Genomic DNA, 23,397 nt, shown 5'->3' on the forward strand with positions numbered 1-23,397 from the left:
TTTTAAATAATGTAGCATCTCAACATTATCAACCTTCTAATACCTAACACATACTAGGTTGCTCAACATCTTCTGTGAAATTACTTGTCATGAACGAAAGTTTATCGGTGCCCGGCATCAAATTAAATTTACTTGACATCCATTGTTTTGCTTGACATGCGCTAGAATGAACTTTTACTCAGGTCTAACTAATTTTTTGCTTGGCTTGTACTGACTTTTCTAAGCACTTACTATCCACTTGGTCAAGCTTGGTAGACAAACTTTGTGTAACTTGTTCTTCTAATATTTCTTAGTGTAACTAGCCTTTGTAACCTTAAGTAGATTATCAATACATCATGTCATCACTTTCTTAACTAATTCTTGTACTTTATTACATAATCATAACTCAACCTTTCTTCTAGGTGCTATTGTTACATCTTTTGATCAAATCCTCTTCATGAATCAAATAAGTGAGAGTACATGACTCTTATAAGTAGTTGTCTTACTAGAAAATAATAGGTTTAACATTAGTAACAAAACAATGATTGAAATACAGTCTTCTTTAACAATCTCTCTCTACAATGATCTTTGTAATCTGTTTTCAACACTCACAAGTCTAGTCACATTATGTAATTGATTCCAGATTTAATCAAATCATCAAAAGGTTTAATTAAATAATTAAATGAGATATGTTGACCATATAGGGATGACATTGGTAAAATATGAATAACTCAATCACTAACTCTAGGTGCCAGTACTACGGATATAATTCTTGCATACTAGAACACATGATCAAGTGCAATTGTATATAATAACATAGGTGAAGCAATAAATGCATTAAACACCTAATTTAACTATTTATTCTAATATACTAAAGTAATTCATTTACATCACTCATGTTCACATAAAGCATAATGAAGCAAGAATGAAGTAACTAACCATAATTATAAATCCACATAACATAATCAGAGATATGTCCAAATATTGGATAAGCACATATCATCGTAAAATATACTATCATCTCAAAATGGTATCAACATGCAACTATGATCAACTAACCAACATAAGGATCTAACATCTATGATACTAGAAAACAAAGTATAACATACAACCATTAGGTCATCTCAAAATACAAATAACATGAGTACAAGTATCTCTTGGATCAAAATACAACAAGGTACAAACTACAAACATGAGAGGCACTACAATAGCAACACCACATACCAATTCAACATACATATACCAAGTCTATATAGAGTACTAAAATCATGATTTAACATCTACAAAAGATATCCACTTGAAGTCAAAAGACACATGTCAAAAGTACAATCACCATGAATCACCAATCAACATAAATGAAAGTAAGCATTGATAATAAATACATCCAACAATAAGTACAACACCAATAGCTGCACCACTAGAGGAAAATAAAAAATCTATGGAGGAGACTCAGGCTACATACTAGAGAGTGTCATCACATGGTCAAACTATTTGAGTTATTAGACTAGTCTCTCATTAGACCTTAGACCCTCAAGTGTTGAGTTGCCCTAGATTAGTCACTCTGGACCTCAGACCCTCAATGTGACACATTTGGAACTAGAATACCCTCTCGTAAAGATGAGAAAAACCAATCATACCTCTCACTAGGTATCATCCAATTCCCATCCTTAGCCTATTCAAGTGCTCAAGACATGGGCGAGGCAAACATGTCTTGCTTTTTTTTTAAATGTATCTGAAGGAAAAGGATTAGGAAATATATTTTATTTACTATGTTATCACTTATTACACAACTTACAATAGGTTACCTTGGTACTAACCACTTTGGGTCTCAGATCCCTATTGCAAGCCACTCCCAAAGACACATACCTAGTCAACGTCCCCTAAGCACATAAACCATAGTTGTGTCACATACCACAACACCCATAATGATAAAAATCTATTCCTTAATAGGAATCCCAAAAATAATTTGGTCCTCAAAACCCAAGTCATCATATATGCCCACCAAATAAATTTGATAAACATAAGCCTCAATTTTAAATCATAAAGTGCATCTTGACATCTAGTCAAATAACCATCATAAAAGAAATATTAAAAGATGCCTCTGGTACACATCTTAGTTTGGCCAGCTAAATAGTTCACATAAAAGCCATCACAAAATAAAATATTACATTAAAATTTCTAAAACCCATCACAAAATAAATACCACAAGACCTCAAATAAACACACATCAAGTAATACAAGGTTCCTTCGAATGATTTAGATTAGATTATTTTCAAAAGTTTTGTTTGATTATATAAAGGGTATATAAGTGTAGATAAATTCAATATGTTAATTATTTAACAAGTTTTATTTTTAAATCAATATTAGTTAACAATAAAGATAAAACATTTTGAAAGTTCATAACAATGAGTTTTTATGCACTTTCTCTATGTAAATCAATTGGTAATTTATATGTTATAATTTCATGTGGAATGATACGAATCTGCAACCTATATTGATGGAAAGATAATTCAATTTCATTTAAATGGTGTAAAATATGACTATTCTTAGCAACACTATTTAGATTTGAAGGTTACCAATTTAGAAGAAAGAGCATAAGTTTTGTTTGAAGCGTTGAATCTTCATGAAAATTGAGAACAATATTCATAATATACTTATTTATAATAAAAAGAGGATATTTTCCTAAGTATATATTTTGCAAAAGTTATAAGTGATTGTTTGTGTACCTCTAATTGAAAAATCAAGCTCAAATAGGCCTAGTTTTAGCATGATAGACAATATTTGACCATGTCCGTACAAAACAATTATATATGATTTTTATATATGTTAAATAAAATCCAAATAGGTGTCTAAAAAGTATATTTACATTTTTTATAAACTATATTAAATAAAATTCATAGAAAAATTACATATTTAAAACCCTCAAACCAACACACAAGTAACTGCAAACAAATTTATTCATAATCAAGAAAACACAGAGAATACAATATTTCCAATAGAAATTGCAAAGAGATTCGAAAACCTCTACCTTCAAACACCAAGTTGATTTGTTAAGAAGAAGAAGAAAACCCAATTATAGACTTTACTCCTAAGCTTTGAACAAAATCTTTTACTTCCAAAATCTGAATGCATAACCTGTAATTTGTCTTCTAAAATCTCTGTTCTAAATTATCTTGTTGCTTTCCAAAATTCTTCTCTCCCAAAATGACTAGAATCACCTCTTAATAAAGAAAAATAAATAAATAAATAAAACTAATACAACTACAGTTTCTAAAATGAGTAAACTTACAAAAGAATGCAACTCAACTAGAATAAAATAATAGTTTTTCTTTGTTTTCTTATATTTTTAAAAATAAATAAAACCACTTTACTTTTTCTTAATAAAAGAAATACATAATTTCTACTTTTTTTTTCCTATCTTTTAATATAATAAAATAAATATTCTTTATTTATTTACTTTCTTTTCACAAAATAGATTTATCTTTTTATAAGTAAATAAATAAATATTCTTTCTTTTAAATTAAATATCTTATTTCTCACTAAAAAATCTTATTTTAATTTTATTAATTAATGTGCAATTAAATTGCAAATAATTAGTTTTATCATTAATAATAATTAAAGCCCACTGATTATGTGTAACTCTAATTTTATTATCACTGATTGAATTTTCATGATAAATCAATATTTAGTCTTTAATATTTTAATTTATCATTTTTCCAACTTTCACATTTAGACTTTTTAAAGCAAGTCTTTTATATTAAAAAAAATCAATTAATTTAATTTATCAATTAATTAAATATCCTGATATAATAATTCTTTCTTTTATTTAAATAAAATATAATAATTCCAATATTATGTGATTGATCTAAATATCACAATCAAATCTTTTACCAAATAAATAACATAGTTAAATCCACATAAGAAAAATCATTCAAGATTCTAAGCTCAAATAATACACACAAAGATAAACTCATGGGTTTAAAAGGGTAGACAGTTAGATACGAGTCCTCCTTGTAGGACAAGTGTTTATGTTATGGCTAGGAAGTTGATGCCCGATACCTAATTCCTACATAAAAAGATGAGCATGTACATGTGCATAATTATATCTAAACTAAATAGGCAATCATAGGGAGTGGCACATCGTGTAGATTTTGACTAATAGGTGACTACGACTCCTTCCCTTAACCATGTTAGACATGTCAGACATAAAAGTAAAATAGACACACACACACACCATACACATGCAAATAAGGGGTAAGTACTATAATGAATCACAAGTCAACTCATCAAATGCTCAAATATAATAATGCCTTACTATAAATGTAAAATAATCATCATTATAGATATATCATCTGGCATCATTATAAAAGAAATCACATTTACTAACTAAGAATCATTAAAGCAACATTAACATGCAAGTAATCATAATCATTAGAAGACACGTGAAATATAATCAACTATGTAATCATAAATGATATTTTGAAGTCATAATATAATATCATACCATATATCTCTGAAACTAACACGTGTGAAATAGGCCTAAAAGAGTTCAACATATATAATATAAAACAAACTACATGTGGGCATTACAACTGGTATCATAGCTATGGTTTTATTGTTGTAACCATAGATTAAATCTATGAGAATGCATGAGATGATAAAAGAAAGGACACAATATATAAGTTTCATAGGTTGTTTATTGTAGATATGAGGATTTTGGGTTTACTACAATCATGGGATAATGACATATTTTTGTGCATAAAAAATTATTGGTCAAATGAATTTTTTAGATGTTTCATTAAATGAGGGTTTTGGGGGAAGCTTGCAAAAATGACCTCCTAGGCAAAAACAAACCTCACCATTGGATTCAGGATGAGATTTTTTATAAATTTTGATATATAATATGCCCTAGCTTGGCCATGTTGATAGAAAATGTAAAAGGTTTTTAGTTTCATCCCATAATGACTGCCGAATTTAATCTTGTTAGAATTTTCGACAAAAAAAAAAATCATGGTGAAAATGGTAAGAAGACTATCTTGGTAAAACGACCATAACTTTCTCTCAAGATGTCATATTTTGGACTTCTTATAGTCATCAGAAAGATAATTCAAGGCACTACAACTTGGTGTAGGTTTGATTATGTGATTTTGATATTTTATCATGTTTTAAGAATTTTAAATTTAAATGTTATCTATTTTGAGCACATATTTGGGCATAACTTGAGCATATCGAGTCTGATTTTAAACTTTGAATAAATAACAAAAACCTCTTAGAGATCTCTACACATTAGTTTAGATTTGGTGCAAGTTTGACATGATTTATTTGGTGATATATTGATCTGAATGGTTTATGATATATATTGGCTATGGTAATATTGTGAGTTTATGACATTGTATATTTTGGAGATTTTAGTTTGATGTCATTGCACACTAAAATTATATTTTAGATTGGTGTCATGATGATATAGTTATCAATATTTGGTTTGGATATGTATGATGACTTGTTGGGTCTACAAGTTGTGCAGTGTTGTAAGAAGTCTATCCTTATAGGTTTCAATTATGTCTTGGATATGGGTTGTCTTTGCCCATTGATCTTTTGTTATTGATGCATATTCATATTTGTGGCTTGGATTTGGGTTCTCTATGACCCAAGTCACATGATTCACTAATTTATTTTTATGCAGAGGAGCTGAGATGTCGTTACCAAGTACAACCATGGTGAAGGATTATGATTGACTATTTTATGTTGATAAGCTGGACACTTTTAGACTTAGATGTCTAGTTCATGGATGTAATCATGGTGCCATATATTTTGACATCACGTGATTGGATATACAGGCACATCCTCGATGTTTATTGGTTTGGATTCTTGATTTGGTTATGGTGATATATCTTCTTGGTTTGAGGATCATGGTTATTTGATTTCTTTTAAGGAGCTTAGGATGTGCACTTTGAGTTCTTTGATAGTTCAATGCATTGGTTGATTCTCATGATTAGATGATGGTTTTCAATCATGATGTTATGAATAGCTTGGATACACAGTTTTGTGGAAGCTTGTGACAGTGCATGATTAGTTCCTTGTTTGGTTTGTATCTTCTTGGGTTGGAGATCTTGGTTTCAATTGGTAATGACACTTTGGTTGTGTGTGTGTGTAGACCTAGAGGATCTTCATGTAGGAGATGGATTTTATGATGTCATGAGTGACTTGATACCATGGTTGAGTGGGAGTTATTGACATTGATATATTTATGAAGTGTTTACAAATGTTGGAGGTTTTTCTTAGATCCTATTGCTGTAGAAGCATCTTTGACATTTGCATGGTGCACTTGTTATCTTCATGGTGTGCAAAGAAGACTTTTTTTCATGTTGTGTGGAGATAGTTGTATCTTGAACACTCAAGGGGTTCTTGGTAAAGATGTGGTTTATGCTTTTACTTGGCATGTTATTCTTGGTGTGAGGATGGTTTCATTATTATGTCATGGTATGCTCTTGATACACATTTAGAGTTTTGACATGTTATGGTATGTTCATGTCATGGAGCATGCTATCTCTTTGGTTGAGATAGTTTAGATCAGGTTGTCATGTTTATGTTCCTGAGGGCAAGGTTGAAAATTTGACATTCATCTTAGTTTAGTTTCTTCGTATTGAGTACATTAATCATTTGCTGGATACTTCATGATATTGCTACATTTCATTTGGAGTTGGCATGGATTAATTGGTTATTGGTGCTCATGGATACTTACAAATGATGTTGATGCCAATTTCTCTTGGATTAGAGATGTATTTGTTGGGATAGTTGTTTGGTTTCAGTAGGAAGTCTGAGAGGCATTCACCTAACATGGACTTGAGATGAGATTTTTCTTAGACGAGTCTTGGATGGGGACTAGGATATCTTGATGACCATTCTCATTTCCCACTCTTGGTCTACTCAACAATTTACTACTTGAGAGGTATAGCCCATTATTTCTCTTAGATGCACTATATTTGATGTTTGTCTTTCACTAGTATGAATCTTGAGCTATGGTAAATGAGTAAGTTCTATAGGGTTCATTTGAGAAATGGTTTAGCATTGGTTATCTTCATGTGCATATGTTTTTTTTATGTTGATTGAATTTGGGATATGGTTTTATATTGGGCATATTCTTTGGATTAGGAATAGTTATTCCTTGATATAGGAATAGTTTATGAGTCTAATCTTCTTGTGAGAGGCTTACATCCATGATTAGTTATATGGTATGTTTTTGGTGTTGTTGTGGCCTCTTGGTTGGGATTTTATGGAGGCGAGCTTACTTGACATAGTTTACATCTAGAGGTGTGTGTAGAAGGACATGATACAGTTGTTATTTGCATGGTTTCTCTTTGGTCTTGGTTATCTTATTGGACATTCGGTTTCACTTACATTGGATTTGAGATTGGTTAGAGATTATGATCACTAGTTTGTGTTCATGTATGTCACATGAGAGATGGCATGGCTATTCCTTTATCTTTTTTCTTTATTGGTTGTGGAGAACTTGGGAGAGTGTTGAATACTTGTTATGAGAGTTTTTCTTGTAGGCTATTGGGTTATGTATTGTGGATGTCCTTGATACTACATGGATTCAATTATTTAAGATGTTGTGAGTGGATTGGTTATATATTTAAAATTATCTTTTACAGAGGGAGCTTCTTGGTGTATATGTGATAGGTATTGCTCTTGAGGCCTATGATTGTAGGTTACAGAATGGATATGTTGATGATGTGAGATCCATTTGGTATACCTTTGGAGGTATGGATAGATGGATGGGTTTAACATTTTTTGTGGGTGTTATTTTAGCTATAGATATTTGACAATTATGGATACATGTGATTACTTTTGGATTAGATGTTTTTGCTTAGAATTTTAGTTGGCACAAAATTTTATGATTATTTTGTGATAGGTTGGGTTGCTTTCTCTTTGGATGGATTCTATGTATTTCCACTAGTGGTGGCATAATAGGAAGTGAGATCATTCATGTTTGAGATGCTAGACACTTGATTTTATCGTAGGTACCTATTGTCACAAAAGTTCACACCCTTACCTAAAGTTTGACCTAAAGGCAACCTTGTGAAATATGGAATTAATATTCAAGTTGTGGGACTTGAACAATGAGATTGAGTCTCTAGAGAAGGAAAACTTTCTCACTATTAGGATGCACCTAACTACTTCTTTGAAGCAAAAGGGAGAATGAAATGCATGAAATAAAACTACCTAGTCTAATCTAGAGGGGTGATACACCAAATAGTATGTTCAGTCTTATCTCTTCCTATAATCATTCATCAATAGAATCCAAAAGTACATAGATTCAATCTTTTCTTTAACTCAACAACCACATGTAGATTAGAAACCAATAGAATATCATAAGAAAGGAGTTTCACTCTATACCATTGAAAGGAAAAATATATACAACATACAAGTTGAAGAATGAGAACAATACATTAACATAAGGCAAGAAGGTTTTGCACATGTATTAATGGAAGAAAGAGATATAACAAAAAGTATATTTACTTAGAGGAAAAGGGAATTATAGTATTAGAGTATGCAATACAACTAATACAAAATTAGAGAAGAGACTAATTTGATAGAGTTACAAAATTTTCCATTATAGCTTAGGCATAACTGAGAAGACCTCAACTAAAACCCTAAAACTTAACCACTATCTTCAAGTTGCAATGAAAAATAACTACTGATCTGAGGAATATTTGATTGATGCACATCCATATGTAGAAAATATGATCTTTGCATGCAAACTCAAGACCTGAAGAGATAGGAATGGTGACCATAATTTCTTTGATCGATATATGGATAACCATGGTGGTAGTAGAATGAAATTTGCATTTATTAGGTGTTGAGAACACCAAAAGGTAGTTGTAGGAAATCAAAGGATTTATTCACCATCAGTGAGCTGCTTGATAGTTCTCACAATAATGCTAGGTTAGCTATGTCATCGAGCCAATTGAATTAAATAGTCAGCCTTGCCACATGGCCTCATATCTTTAAAACATGTTGCTAGATCATCCTACTTTTTCTACTACCATGTCAAGCCTACGATAATGCACTTACTCCTATTTGATGCTTCACAGATGTATTTCTTCATTGACTGCCTAGGCTTGTAAAACTGCAACCTATTTATTCTATGCTTTATCATTGCTTCACTGTTAGTCTCAGATTGGTTTTTACAATTGAGTGTTAACACACTTAACCAATTGTCAAGATGATGTTGAGTATTATAAAAAAGCTAAGCTATAGTGTATGTTGAGCAAGATAATTTAATAGGTGTTGAGTGAACTTTAGGTGTTGAGCGAAGTTCAAGTGCTGAACAAAGTATAAATCTTGAGTCACTATAGATGCCAAGTGAAATAGAATTGCTATAGGAGTTGAGTGAGACAAAATTTCTATATGTGCTAAGCATCAACAACTAGTAAGTGCTGAGTAACATAGAATCAACATATGAGTGTGTACCTTCACAAACTCAGATGTAAATCATTTTTAAAGATGACATAAGATGAATCTCAAAGGATCTTGAAGATATGAATGAATCTTTTGCATTACCTATGTAATCAACATGCAACCAATAGGAAAAGTGCAAGAATTGAGTGGGAAATGAAGATTCAATATTGATCATAGATTCATACCTAACCCTAAGTCTTTGAAATCTTTAAAAAGAGGACGAAACCTCATTATGCATGTGTGTGAGAAGTGGATGTGAGAAGTGTATAGGTGAATTATAACAAAGTATAGAAGGGTGTAAAGACTTAGAAAAGAGAAGAACAACATTGTAGAATCTAGTTGTTCAAGAACAGAGTATTAGAGTTTCAAAGAGTGACATATTAGATCAAGCAAGGATTAGAGTAGACATAGCATAACAAAGATCTGGAATCAACAATTGAGGATTGCAAGTGATCAGGTCAAGAAATTCTACCATACTTTTTAACCATTGTATTGTAAGAATGGAAATCCTATGTTGATAGGTTGGCTTAGTAGCTATACTAGTTTATTAGCCACATAGAAGATCCTTAACAAGATTGTAAATCCTTTAGCAAGGTAACATTCCAAGTAAATGTTTGTAAATCCTTTAACCAGGTCACTTTTAATAGGGTGTAAAGTCTTTAATAGGACATGCCTTTCACAGGGCATACCATTAGAAGTGGTCAAACTTTGTAACCTTGAACAATTACATATTGGTACAATAATACTTTTTGGGTGTCATCCCCACCCCAATTTTACCTTCTTATTTTGAAGGGTTTCTAGGTTACCAAATTTGTATGTTATCTATTTTCATGCATGCCTTTACTTTTATGTTTACTAGATGAATTAGATGCGTGTGAATGATTTTAGCTAAAAGGTTTTAAAATGGTTAAAGTTAGTTACTTCTGATTCACCCCCCTCTCAGAAGTAAATCTTCCCACTTGTAAGTTCCAACAGTTGGTATCAAAGCTAAGTTTTCACATGTAAGAGCCTTATAGCTTGGAGAAAAGATCTAGAAATGGAAGTCTAAAAACTTGGGAAAGTCATAAAGAATCAGAAAATTGATATAAAACTTTCTTTACATGCTTTGGAAGAAGTCAGAGAAGAACTAAGAAAATCCTTAAAGGGAAGAAAAGAGATTTCCATATCTAAGAATGATACACAATACAAGGAGATTGACACCTCAAACCTATTTTTAGAAGGAGATTCCAAAGAGTTTGATGTAGCAATAGTAGACCTAATGGAGAAGAATAGAGCTCAAGTAGAAGAAATAAAAAAACTCAAGGTTGAACAAGAATCACAAGCCATGATGCTCTATGAAGTGACTGAACATAAGAAAAGAGCCATTGAAGACAAGGCTATGCTAGAAGAAGACAAGAGAAACCTTTCCAATAGACTAGAAGAAAAGTTAATTGAGCTTGCAAGAATTTCAAACATGTAGCTAAACACCCTAAGTTAGATGATGAATGCACATCATGAACTAAATGTCAAGGGTATTGAGATCACGACACTGAGAATGTAGAATGAACAACTACAAAATGACCCAAAAAGAGAAAAGGGAATTGCAAAAAGCTTCAACAAACCTAATCAGGCCATCAAGTACTTTGAGTAGCTACTAAAATCACCAAGGGCTAGCAATGATACGTCAGGGCTAGGATACAACAACACTAAACAAGGAGAGTCATCCAAGACTGCAAAAGAAAGGAGTAACAAAGTTAAGAACACTAAATGTACTTGTCATTTTTGTGGTAAAAAAGGACATAACCCTAATGTATGCAGGAGAAAGAATGCCCATTAGCATGACAAGCCTAAGAACATGAGTCGTTATCATAAGTGCAAAAAGCAAGGACATCAAGCACATAATTGTAGGACTAGGACCATCAAAACACCAAGAGTTGAAGGTCACTATTGCAATTGCAAGAAGTATGGACATAGAGCTTTTGAGTGTAGATCAAAGCCTATGTGGACACCAAATCAGGTAGAAAGAGAAAGTTACCATGGATATCACTACAATTGGGACTACAACACCAGATATAGTTGTCATTTCTATTAAGAATATGGACACATTCCTAAAAATTGCATATGAACACATTTTAGAGGGAACTACAGTAGATGGTTGAGCCAAACCACATGCTTTTGTTGCTTGAAGATTTGTCATATCAGTAAGAATTTCCCAACAAGGTCTAAGGCACCTAATTCAAAGAACAAAAAAGGTAAAGAGAAGGTAGATGTTCAACACATCAGAGGAGAAATGAATAAGACATGGAAGAAGAAAGATGGAAGTTGCACATAAAATGAAGGGATCACTTCACCTAATAAGTCAAGTGGTCACACTTCATCAAACTAAGCAAAGAAAAGGCACGAGGAACTAATTTAAAAAACTTTATCATACATCAGTTCCTAAATAAGAAAGTACTAAAAAGAAGAGATTAGCATGAACAAAGATGCAAAGTTAAAATTTCAAGATTTTAAACCTGTTACTGAGTTGCCCTCATATACGGAGTAAAATTTCAGTACATGCTGAGTTGATTGTCAAAATAGTAGGAGTTGAATGACTACTTGTAGCTAAGTTGGTAGAGGAAGTCGAGTGAAGAAAAATCTCAATTGAAGCTGAGTAAAGAATACTCCCGTGGATATCGAGTGGTTAAAAAGCTAATGAAAATTGAGTAATGTAGAAATCCTTTAGAAGCCAAGTGGATAACTATAAATACACTAAGCATTAAATACAATGAAAATAGGGTATATTATCACGTTTTCATTCATTTTTCTTCATCACAAACAAAGAGCAAAGACAAAGAAGAGTGCAAAGAAACTTCATAGTAGAAAATCTAGTGTGTAAGAAGATTTCAGCAACATTCTAGCATAATTTCATCAATTTCAAGGTATCTACATTTGTGCTGAGCTACATAGTTTTATATTTTCTTCATGTACAAACCCTAGATTGAAAAAATGGCTTCTAGCTCTTGGAAAACTCAAGAGAAGGAACCATTTGAGGTCTAACTTGTGTCCAATGAGGTAAAACAACCTAATTTCCACCCAATCCCAAAAGTAGCATATACGAGCGACCCTACTGAAGCCCTATCTATCATACCCCCTAAGGTAGTTATGGTTCAAGATGTAAGGAGATGCAATAATTGCATGATTAGAGTCATAGGTGATATGGAAATGAGGGAAGCCTATGAGAGACTATGTGAAAATGGAGTGTTGAAGGAAGAATTCTAGATTGTTGAGAAGAAGGGTTTAACGCATGCCCTACAATTCCCTACAGTATTCAAGAGTGCATAGATCAAACTAGTACTCAGTAGAATACATGATGGAAGCTTATGGTTGGAGGATGGCCCAATAAAAATCACAAAGAGAATTGTACATAGAGTGATAGGGTACCCAACCCTAGATTGACAAAATACCCTTAGGAGTGATTCTAATAAGGCAATTGAGAAGAATATTGGTGCCAAGTGGAATAAGAGAGGGATGAAAATTGACACCATACAAGACCCTCTTGTTGATTTTTCTATTAGAGTCATTGCACACAAATTCTATCAATCTAGCAGACCCAATAGTGTGCCTTGCATTGTAGTAGATGTAGACTACAAATTGGTGAAAAAGGATCATACTTATGATCTTGCAAAACTGCAACTACAATAGATTAATGAGAATCTAGTAGCAATTAGGAGAACCAAGGGAGCCCAATCCAAATTTGGTGCTATTTTGATTTGTATATTCTTTTATGTTCAGAATGAATTTCCTTCTTTTGGAAAAGTTGCATAGAAAGCTAATAGGTCTATAATAGCTCAAGTTAATGAATACATAAAGTAGATGGGAGCCAATTTTGAGACCTTAATGACTAGTTATTTTGAAGACTTCAAGAAGTCAATGAAGCCAACACTAAGAATTCCAGTGTAATTAGTAGAGAAAAATGTAAATGATGTATGTTTTTTTGTAGATATTGACTATACATACATTCAAGCTGCCATCCCAAGAGTGAGATGGTTAAGACCTCTTGGTTATGAAATAAATATAGATGAAGCATTAGAAACAATAACTACATTACTAGCAAAGGAAATAGACAAGGATGCACCACATTTTGGAACCTATGACATGGTGAGATCAAAAGTGGATATGGAGTTGAAGACTACCTCCACATTGAAAAGAAGGATAAACTTGTCAAGAAATTAAGAGCCAAATTTGGTGAGGGCACTACAGAAGGAAAAAAAGAAGAAGGTGAAGAATCCAAAGAAGATGAAGAGGAATAACGTTAGGGACCACTTGCTTTAACCCAAGGTATGGGGGAGGAGGAAGAGGAGGAAGGTGCCAAGCAAGAAGTACCCAAGGTTGAGCCAGAGAAAAGGAAAGCTCAAAAATAGCCAGTTGCACAGCCCAAGGGAAAGAAGAAAGCCACAAAGACAAGCCCAGCCAAGCCAACTACAAGGGCAAGTACTAGGGCTACCACTCAGGTGGAAAAAGAATAGAAGTAAAAGGAAATAGAACAAGGAGGGCTTGTAGAACCAAAGAAGAGAAGAAAGTATGTTGCACCTCCTGAATTAGATGAAGAAAGGACAGAGTCTGATGAAGATCAATTAGATTGGTAAGAAACTCTACCAAGTCTAAATTGGAAAGTGTTTGTAATAATATTAGAGATAATGTAGATCTAACTAGTCTAAAGACCATTGGTTTTAATAAGTTTTCAAGGGAACAAAAAAACATAGTGGAAGAGTCCATCTACACTATGAAGGCTAAGTTCAAGACCACTCCACTTGAACTAGATAATTCAATGCGTAAGGAGCTAATCTCCATTATAGAGAATAAATGACATTATTGCCTTAAGATGGAAAAGGAAATAAGGGAGTCCACATTGGCTTGTGTAATGCTAGACCTAAATAAAGGTCAAATAAAAAAGGCTAGTAAGAAACATGGGAGCAAATTTGCACCCAAATTATAGATCCTTTAGAATTTTGCAAAACCAAATTGAAGATGTTGTGCAAAAGTCCACACAGATGTGGAAATTAATTTATGGATTGACAACTATTAAGGAATGGTAGGAAGACCCTTTTGAAGGGAGAAATGATGAAGAAGAAGAAGAAAATGGGAAAGAAGAAGAAGAGGTAGAGAAAGAAAAAGAAGAGGAAACAGTGGAGAAGACACAGGGTGAAGAGGCAATAGCTAAAGAGCAACAGCTAGAATAGAGTGTCCAAGACACTTAATTGCCACCACCAAATCCTCCACATACAACACCTATAGAAATAATAATTGTAAAGGATGTTCCTAACACCTCAGGTTAGAACATCAATCTATTGATTGTAAAGGATCTCAAAAAGATCCTTCACCAAACCACAATGCAATCAGAACTATGTACAAATCTAGTTTTGGTGTGTGTGGATGAATTACAAAAGGCTATAACAAGAATTACAAGGGAGAAGGTGAAAACAAAAGAACCACCTTCACAACCTCCTACAACTACAACAGATCAACCTAAAGAGCAAGTAGCATAGGATACAATTGCTAAGGTTGATAATACAGTTACAGTTACAACAACTACCAAGAAGCCAACTAAGGAAAAAATAGGAAAAGATGTTCCTATTGCACAAAGTCAAGGTGCACCTCCTCAAATCATCATTATTGATAAGGAAAATAGAGAAGAGGAAAAAAAAGTGGAGAAAACCCCTAAAGAAAAGGAGTAGGAGGCAATACAAACATTGGAAAACTTGCCTACCTTAGGGACTCCTACCAAAAAGCCAAACTCTAATGCAGCACCATTGCAGATTTTAGCACCAAGCTCAAGCTCCACCAAGGTTACAAAGGCACTTGACTATGGAGACCCTACACTTGATAAAGAAATAGTCATACCTGGTTATGACTCTAGAACTATGAACCTAGCATAGATAAATGAAGTGCAAGAGGCACTGGAGAGAAGGAAGAAATAAGAGATACTCAGAAATGAGTATAGGCAAAAGCAAGCACTTGTGGAAATCAAACACATATTCCTTGATGCATTTAGCTTGCCCGTTTTTGATGAAACCAAGCCCATCATGGAGCAATTTTCCAACATAGTGGACCAGGTATAGAATTAAGACCTTGACACTAATGTTAAATTATTAGAATGGTTTGAAAAAAAATTTCAAATGAAAGTCAATGAAAATATATCTAGTGAAATAACACTTTCACAAGTAGAATTGGCTAAGAAATTTGAGAAAGTGAAAATAGAACTTGAGAATATCTTCTCATTGTACTCAAAATTGTATGACTCATCATTCTTTACACAATAAACTAGCCAAAGGATACTGAGCTTGGAACAAAATGTCAAGATTTCTAGCACATAACTACCCAAAGATCCAGCTCAGAGTGAGAAGCATTTTGCAAGTACGCTTCACACATAGAAAGAGTTAACTATATTGACAGTAAAAGAGGCCAATGTCAAGGCCAAATTGATACAAATTCAATCTTCCATTACCCCACATTTAGAAGAACTCCATAAAGAAATGGCCTATGCAGAAAATGTTCTAAAGAAAGATCCAAATCTTTCTACTTTAGAAGGCCTTGTGCATCTTGCAACAAAGACAACCATCTAGCAAAAATCATTGAAAATTGCTTTAGACAATTGGGATGCTTCTCTGAAGATGATTATGGAGGTAAATAAAACATTTTTGGCGAAATATTCTATTCATTCTTAGGACCTTTTGACATAAGTGTAAAAAAGGGGGAGATATTTATTATTGCATGGGGGAGATGTAAATATGAATGGGAAATAATACATTCTTTGATGGAAGTAATAAAGAATATCAAAAGGGGAAGATATTCAAATGATATTTAGATTCACATTTTGAGGGAATAAAGCCTAAAGGATGCAAAATTGCAAGAATATGTGAAAAAGGGGAGCAAAAACAAAGATAGAGTACAATCAAAGCAAAAATAGGGTACACAAGAACAAAGGTAGACAAGGCAAAGAGTATCAGATACATTAGCATGAGACAAATTCAACACAAGAGTTTTTGTTATAGAAATGGCACATCACCTCAGGGGGAGTTACAAAAAATTTGAGGTATACAAAATTTTGAACAAGTTTTTGAAGTGTTGTACATATGAAGAATATAATATATAATATACTCATAGAGATTAGATTCATAATGTTTAGTTAATTTTTTTTGCCACTCATGTCAAAGGGGGAGATTGTTAGTCTCAGATTGGTTTTGACAATAGAGTTTCAACACACTTAACCAATTCTCAAGATGATGCTGAGTATTATACAGAAGTCGAGCTCTAGTGTATGTTGAGCAAGAGAATTCAATAGGTGCTGAGTGAACTTTAGGTGCCAAGTGAACTTTAGGTGCTCAACAAAGTTCAAGTGCCGAGAAAAGTATAGATGCCAAGTCACTATAGATGCTGAGAAAAATATAATTTCTATAGGAACAGAGTGAGATAGAATTTCTATATGTGCTGAGCATTAGCAACTAGTAAGTTTTGAGTAACATAGAATTAGCATATGAGTTTATACCTTCACAAACTCAGATGTAAACCATTTTTAAAGCCAACATATGATGAATCTCGAAGGATCTTGAAGATAAGAATGAATCTTTTGCATTAACTATGTAATCGGCATGTAGGCAATAAGAAAAATGGAGAAGGCATGCAACCAATAGGAAAAGTACAAGAATTGAGTGGAAAATGAACATTTAATATTGATTGTAGATTCATACCTAACCCTAAGTCTTTGAAATCTTTAAAAGGAGGATGAAACCCCATTATGCATGTGTGCAAGAAGTGGATGTGAGAAGTGTATAGGTGAATTATAGTGAAGTACAAAAGGGTGTAAAGACTTAGAAAAGAGAAGAACAACATTGTAGAATCTAGTTGATCAAGAATAGAGTATTAGAATTTCAAAGAGTGACATATCAGATCAAGCAAGGATTAGAGAAAATAGAGCATAACAAGGATTTGGAATCAACAATTGAGGATTGCAAGTCATTAGGTCAAGACATTCTACCATACTTTCTAACCATTGTATTGTAAGAATGAAAATCCTATGTTGATGGGTTGGCTTAGTAGCTATATTGGTTTAGTAGCCACATTTTAGATCCTTAACAAGATTGTAAATCCTTTAGCAAGGTAACATTCCAAGTGAATGTTTGTAAATCCTTTAACTAGGTCACTTTTAATAAGGTGTAAAGTCTTTAACAGGATAAGCCTTTCATAGGGTAGACCATTGGAAGTGGTCAAAATTTGTAACCTTGAATAGTTACATATTGCTGTAGTGATACTTTGTGGGTGTCATCCCCACCCTAATTTTAACTTCTCATTTTGGAGGGTTTCTAGGTTACCAAATTTGTGCGTTATCTATTTTTATGCATATCTTTACATTTATGTTTACTAGATGAATTAGATGCATGTGAATGATTTTAGCTAAAATATTTTGAAATGGTTAAAGTTAGTTACTTCTAATTCACCCCACCCCCCCCCCCCCCCCCACCCCGGCCCCCCTTCAGAAGTAAATCTTCCCACTTGTAAATTCCAACATTCACATCTGTCTATCACTTCAGTTCACTAACCACAATGACCCAACGATCCCCATGAAACTAACTGCTTGCATGTTCATGGTGGTTTAGAACTTAACATTTATTTTACCTACGATGTTGTGATGCCTTAGACATTAATCATTTGTCTCTATACAACTGCCAAACATTAATCTTTCTTTAATCGTGTGACATTGCGATCACTATCATGGATGATTTCTATCATTGGTTCATAGCTTTGCAACTTAAGAACTTAACTAATATTGAAACCCTTCAAAGCTATAATGACTTAAACTTAACTATCCTAATTGCATTTTGCACTCTCACAGCTCAAAAATCTAACTCAACATTTAACCTTGTAAAACAACAATTATGAGCTTTTTTCTGCTTTGCAACCTTGATCTTAAGTCAATCCTAATCTCATGTGAAGATGTGATGGTTATTTCTCTTAACCCTTTCTTTGTTTCATAGCCTTGCAACCTTAAAATTTAACCACAACTTAACCTCATGAAGATGCAATCAAAACATCTTGCCACTTTGCGACCTTAACTCTAGGTTACCTTTAATACTTGTGAAGTTAAAATAGTCCAAATTTTGACTACATGGATTTTTTTTGTGGCTTTGCAACTTAGAAAAAATTAACTGCTTTTCCACCTAAAAAGTTGGAAAGACCTCCTTTTACTGTTGATCTCCCTATCAAAGATTCTTAGTGCTTCTATCTACTAACTGTTGCAAAATGGTGATAACCATTTTATTGCTTCCATCACACCCTCACAACTACAATATTAATGTATCTCTCAACCTTTCAAAGCCATGATTAAATAATTTTGCTACTTTGCAACCTTAACCCCATTGGAATTCTTTAGAATAACTGAGAGGGGGGTGAATTAGTTATCCAAGGTCTAGATGTAAAATTAAAACTTCTCATAACTTAGTGAATCCATATCCATAAAAAAATGTCATCATGCATGCATCCATTAGATCATACAATCACTTAAACTTGTAGGTTACTATCAAATCAACTTTGTAGAAATGTAAACATGAAACATAACAAATTCAATAACACATTTGACACAATGATTTAATGTGGAAACCCAATTTGAGAAAAACTACCAGTAATATGCTACTCATTATCACTCTTCTAAAGTGATTCCCTGTGAAAGGCTAATCCTATTAAAGGTTACAATGCACACTGTTATATGTGACCTGGTTAAAGGATTTCAATCACTCTATTAGGAGTGAGCCTTGTTAGAGGACTTTAGATCATTCACTTAGAATGTCACCTAGTTAAAGGATTTACAAATGACTATTAGGTCAACCTTAATCCAAAGGATTTACCCTAGTCTAGTACAATGATTAGAAAGTAATAGTAAGGCTTGATTTGATAATAACTTACAACTCCATTTGTAGATTATATATCTCTATTTTCAATCCTCCATTTTGCTTGGATTTCACACACTTTAGCTTTGATAACTTGTTCACCCTTCAAGCATCCATACCCTTAAGCATTCTTACTTTTCTTTCCAATTTAGTCTCTTGTCTTAAGTCATTGAATGAAGCAATACTCTAGACTCCTTGTCTTCCTTAGGTTCTCATGCATGACAACCTTTTCTTTTGACCAATCGTCTCTATAAATAGAGAATTAAGATATTTTCTTGTTCATCCTCCATCATCCATTTTAGGGTTAGGTTGGATTATGTAAGATTCAATGAATCTATCCATCATTTTATTTCATTCCCTTCTAAAAACTTCTCCTTTAATATTCTTTGAATTCACCTCAAAATGTTTCATCATGAATTTTGTGCCTCTAGCTATCAAGCTTATTTTTCACATGGTTCACATAATCCAAGAAATTAAACTTGTTGGCTTAGATTCATCGAATTCATGATCTTTCTCATAATTTTGACACTTGGCATTAACTTGCTTCTAATGCTTGACACATACTGCGTTGCTTGCCATCTACTATCAAAACAGTCAACACAAACTAAAGTTTACTGGTACTCAAAATCAACTAAAATTTACTTGGATTACATTGTAACACTCATCTTACACTAAAATTTACTTTACCTAGCTCCAACTAATTTTTTGCTTAGCTTACTCTAACTTTGCTCATCACCTACTATACAGATTGTTAAGCTTGATAGACATACTTTGTTTAACTTGTTCTTCTTAACTTAATCATTGTATCCATCCTTTGCAACCTTAAGTAGATTATCAATGCACTATAATATCATTGTCTTAATTAATCCTTGTACTTCTTTTCCATAACATAACTCAACCTTTCCTCTAGGTGCTATTGTTACCTCATTTGATCAAATCCTCTTTATCAATAAAACAAATGATAATACTCAAATCATCTAAGCAATTATCTTACTAGCAAGTAGCAGGTTTTAAATCAGTGAAAAAATAATGATTAAAACATATATTCGTACTTGTATCAATCTATTTTCAATAATGTCCCTCTTTGGCATTAATGGCAAACCAAACTGACCAAACTTAATTAGTATAACCAACAAAATACCCAAAAAAAAAATAGTTCTATTTATTGAAATCTCTCCCTCTATAAACAACTTTCATCTTTTGAATAGGTTACAAAATTCTATCCTGATCAATAGACAATCAGTCAACTCATCCTTATGATTATGACTCCTTCTAGATCACTTCTTATAGCTCCTTCTTGGACAACAAATAATATCTCCCTTAGTAGAATTAGGAATTGTCCCTCAGTAGGATTAGGATTTCTCCCTTAGTAGGATCAGAATTTCTTCCTCTTTGACAACAATGCCAAAGACTTGTTAGCTTAATATGCAGATATGAACATTTTTAGTTTCTCCCTCTATAACCTAGCTTGTACCTGATTTGTAGCTCTAGCTCTTTGATTACTTTAGTCAGCTCCTAAATTAAGATCCACTGCATCAATGTATAACTTGTTTGATGTAAAGTAATCCTCATGCTTCTTAGATAGCCTTTGTTATGGGTATCATCCCTAGTTTATCTCTTAGATACCCATGAGCATCCTTCGGTAATGCTTTTGTGAAGATATCAACTATTTACTCTTTTGTGTTAACATATTCCATCTTCACCTCTTTATCTTGAACTAACTCTCTCAAGTAATGATATTTGATTGCAATGTGCTTAGTCTTTGTATGCATCACATGATTCTTTGATATGTTTATAGCACTTGTATTATCACAATAAATTATCATAGGTTTAGTGATTTCCTCCTTCATACCTTTGAGTAGCTATTTGATCCATATAATGTTTGTACAATTTACTACATCAACAACATATTTAGCTTCAATAGTAGATTGATAGATGTAGTTTTGTTTCTTGCTTGTCTATGTAACTAGCTTTTTGCCTAAGAAAAATGCTCCTCCACTAGTGCTCTTTTTGTCATCAATATTTTGAGTCCAATTAGCATCAGTGTAGGCTGTCAATTCAAATTTATCATTTCTCTTGTAGTATAGACCATAATCTTTTATTCCTTTCAGATATCTCTTTATTCTCTTAATAGCCATCAAATGATTCTCCCTAGGATTAGCAAAAAATCTTGAAACTATCCCAACAAATATTGCAATATCAAGTCTGATGTGTACTATATATTGTAATTTTCCAATCATAGACTTGTATAATGTTTATTTCACCTTAGTTGAATCATCATTGTTTGAAAATTTATGGCCTATCACCATAGGTGTGCTTATAGGCTTGGAATCCTCCAATCCAAAAATTTTCAATACCTCCTTTACATATTTTGACTAAGTGATGTATATACCATATTTCATCTGATGTACTTGCAAACCCACAAAGAACTTGATCTCTCCAAACATAGACATCTCAAATTATTTCTCCATTTCATTTGCAAAAGCCTTATATAAAGTATCTTGAACTCCAAATATGATATCATCAATAGAAATTTTATATAGTAAAATAACTTTTCCTTTTTCTGTCTTCAAGTCCAAATTGCTATTATCCTCAGTCCTTTTGAATCGAATCTTCACAAGATAATTATGAATCCTTTCATACCATGCTCTTGGTGCTTGCTTCAAACCATATAAAGCTTTGTGTAGTCTACATACCATGATTTTTTTGTTAGCATCAAAAAATCCTTTTGGTTGTTCTATATAAACCTCTTCTTTCAATATACCATTCAGAAATGCAGACTTAACATCCACTTAATAAACTTTGATACCTTTGTATGTAGAGTAAGCAAGTAGAGTTCTTAGTACTTCAAGTCTTGCAATAGGAGTGAATTGTTCTCCATAGTCTATCTCTTCTTCTTGTGCATATCCTTAACAAACTAATCTTGTCTTGTTCCTTATGACTTCACCATTTTTATCTAACTTGTTTCTGTACACCCGCTTAGTGCCAATCACATTTTAGTCTTGTGGTCTAGGAACTAGAGTCTATGTTTTATTTTTCTCAATTTGTTCAATCTCTTCTTTCATGGCTTTACTCTAGTCCATATCTTCTAAGGCATCTTTCACTATTTTAAGTTCTTGCATGCTTGGAAAACATTAATCATTTCTCAATTTGTTCCTTGTCATTGGTCTAGCATCTTATCTCCAACAATTTGTGTAGTAGGGTGATGTCTCTTGACATACTTAGACAATCTTGGTTTTGTTTTATTTTCTTCACTTGGTCTCTCAACTTTTGAATCACTATGTACATCTCTGTCAGGTAGTTCAACAATTCTTTAATGTACACTAATTTTAGAATTAGATTACACCTCATCTTCTTTCTATAACTCAACACCTGAATATAGCTTAGTTCCTAAATGTAACTTGATATTCATAGTATGTAACTCAACAGTCATTGGAACTTTTTGTTGATTTGCAACTTGATTTACAACATCTTCATTAGCAAGCATACCTTCATAAAACTATATAGATGATTTTTATTCTTCTGGTTCCTTGATAGGTTCAACCTCATGTACTTCTATATATTCATCAATTTTACATTTGCACTTTTGAACAACTTTGTTAGTGTTAGTATTTAAACATTTATAAGCTTTAGTTCTTGTAGAATAGCCAACAAATATACCTTCTTCACTTTTTGCATCTAATTTACCATTCATAAAATCTTTGAGAATATAACACTTGCTTCCAAATACCTTAAAATATTTTACATTGGGTGAGTATCCATACCATATTTCAAAAGGTGTTGAATGAGTAAATTTCTTGACTTGTACATGGTTCAAGGTATAGATAGCTATACTTATAACTTCTCTCCAATATTTCAAAGTAACATTTTTCTCGATCATGAGTGTCCTAGCACAATCCATTACAAATCTATTCCTCCTTTTAGAAATTCCATTTTGTGGAGGGGTCTTAGGAGCAAATGTCTATCCTTTGATTCCTTTTCCATTACAAAACATCTCAAAATTATTTGATGTAAATTCTCCTCCTCTCAAATCTCAAACATTTTAGACATT

Source organism: Cupressus sempervirens, chromosome 8 (genome assembly GCF_028749045.1).
Source record: "Cupressus sempervirens isolate cs-2001-9-10 chromosome 8, ASM2874904v1, whole genome shotgun sequence".
In the NCBI taxonomy this organism is placed as follows: domain Eukaryota; kingdom Viridiplantae; phylum Streptophyta; class Pinopsida; order Cupressales; family Cupressaceae; genus Cupressus; species Cupressus sempervirens.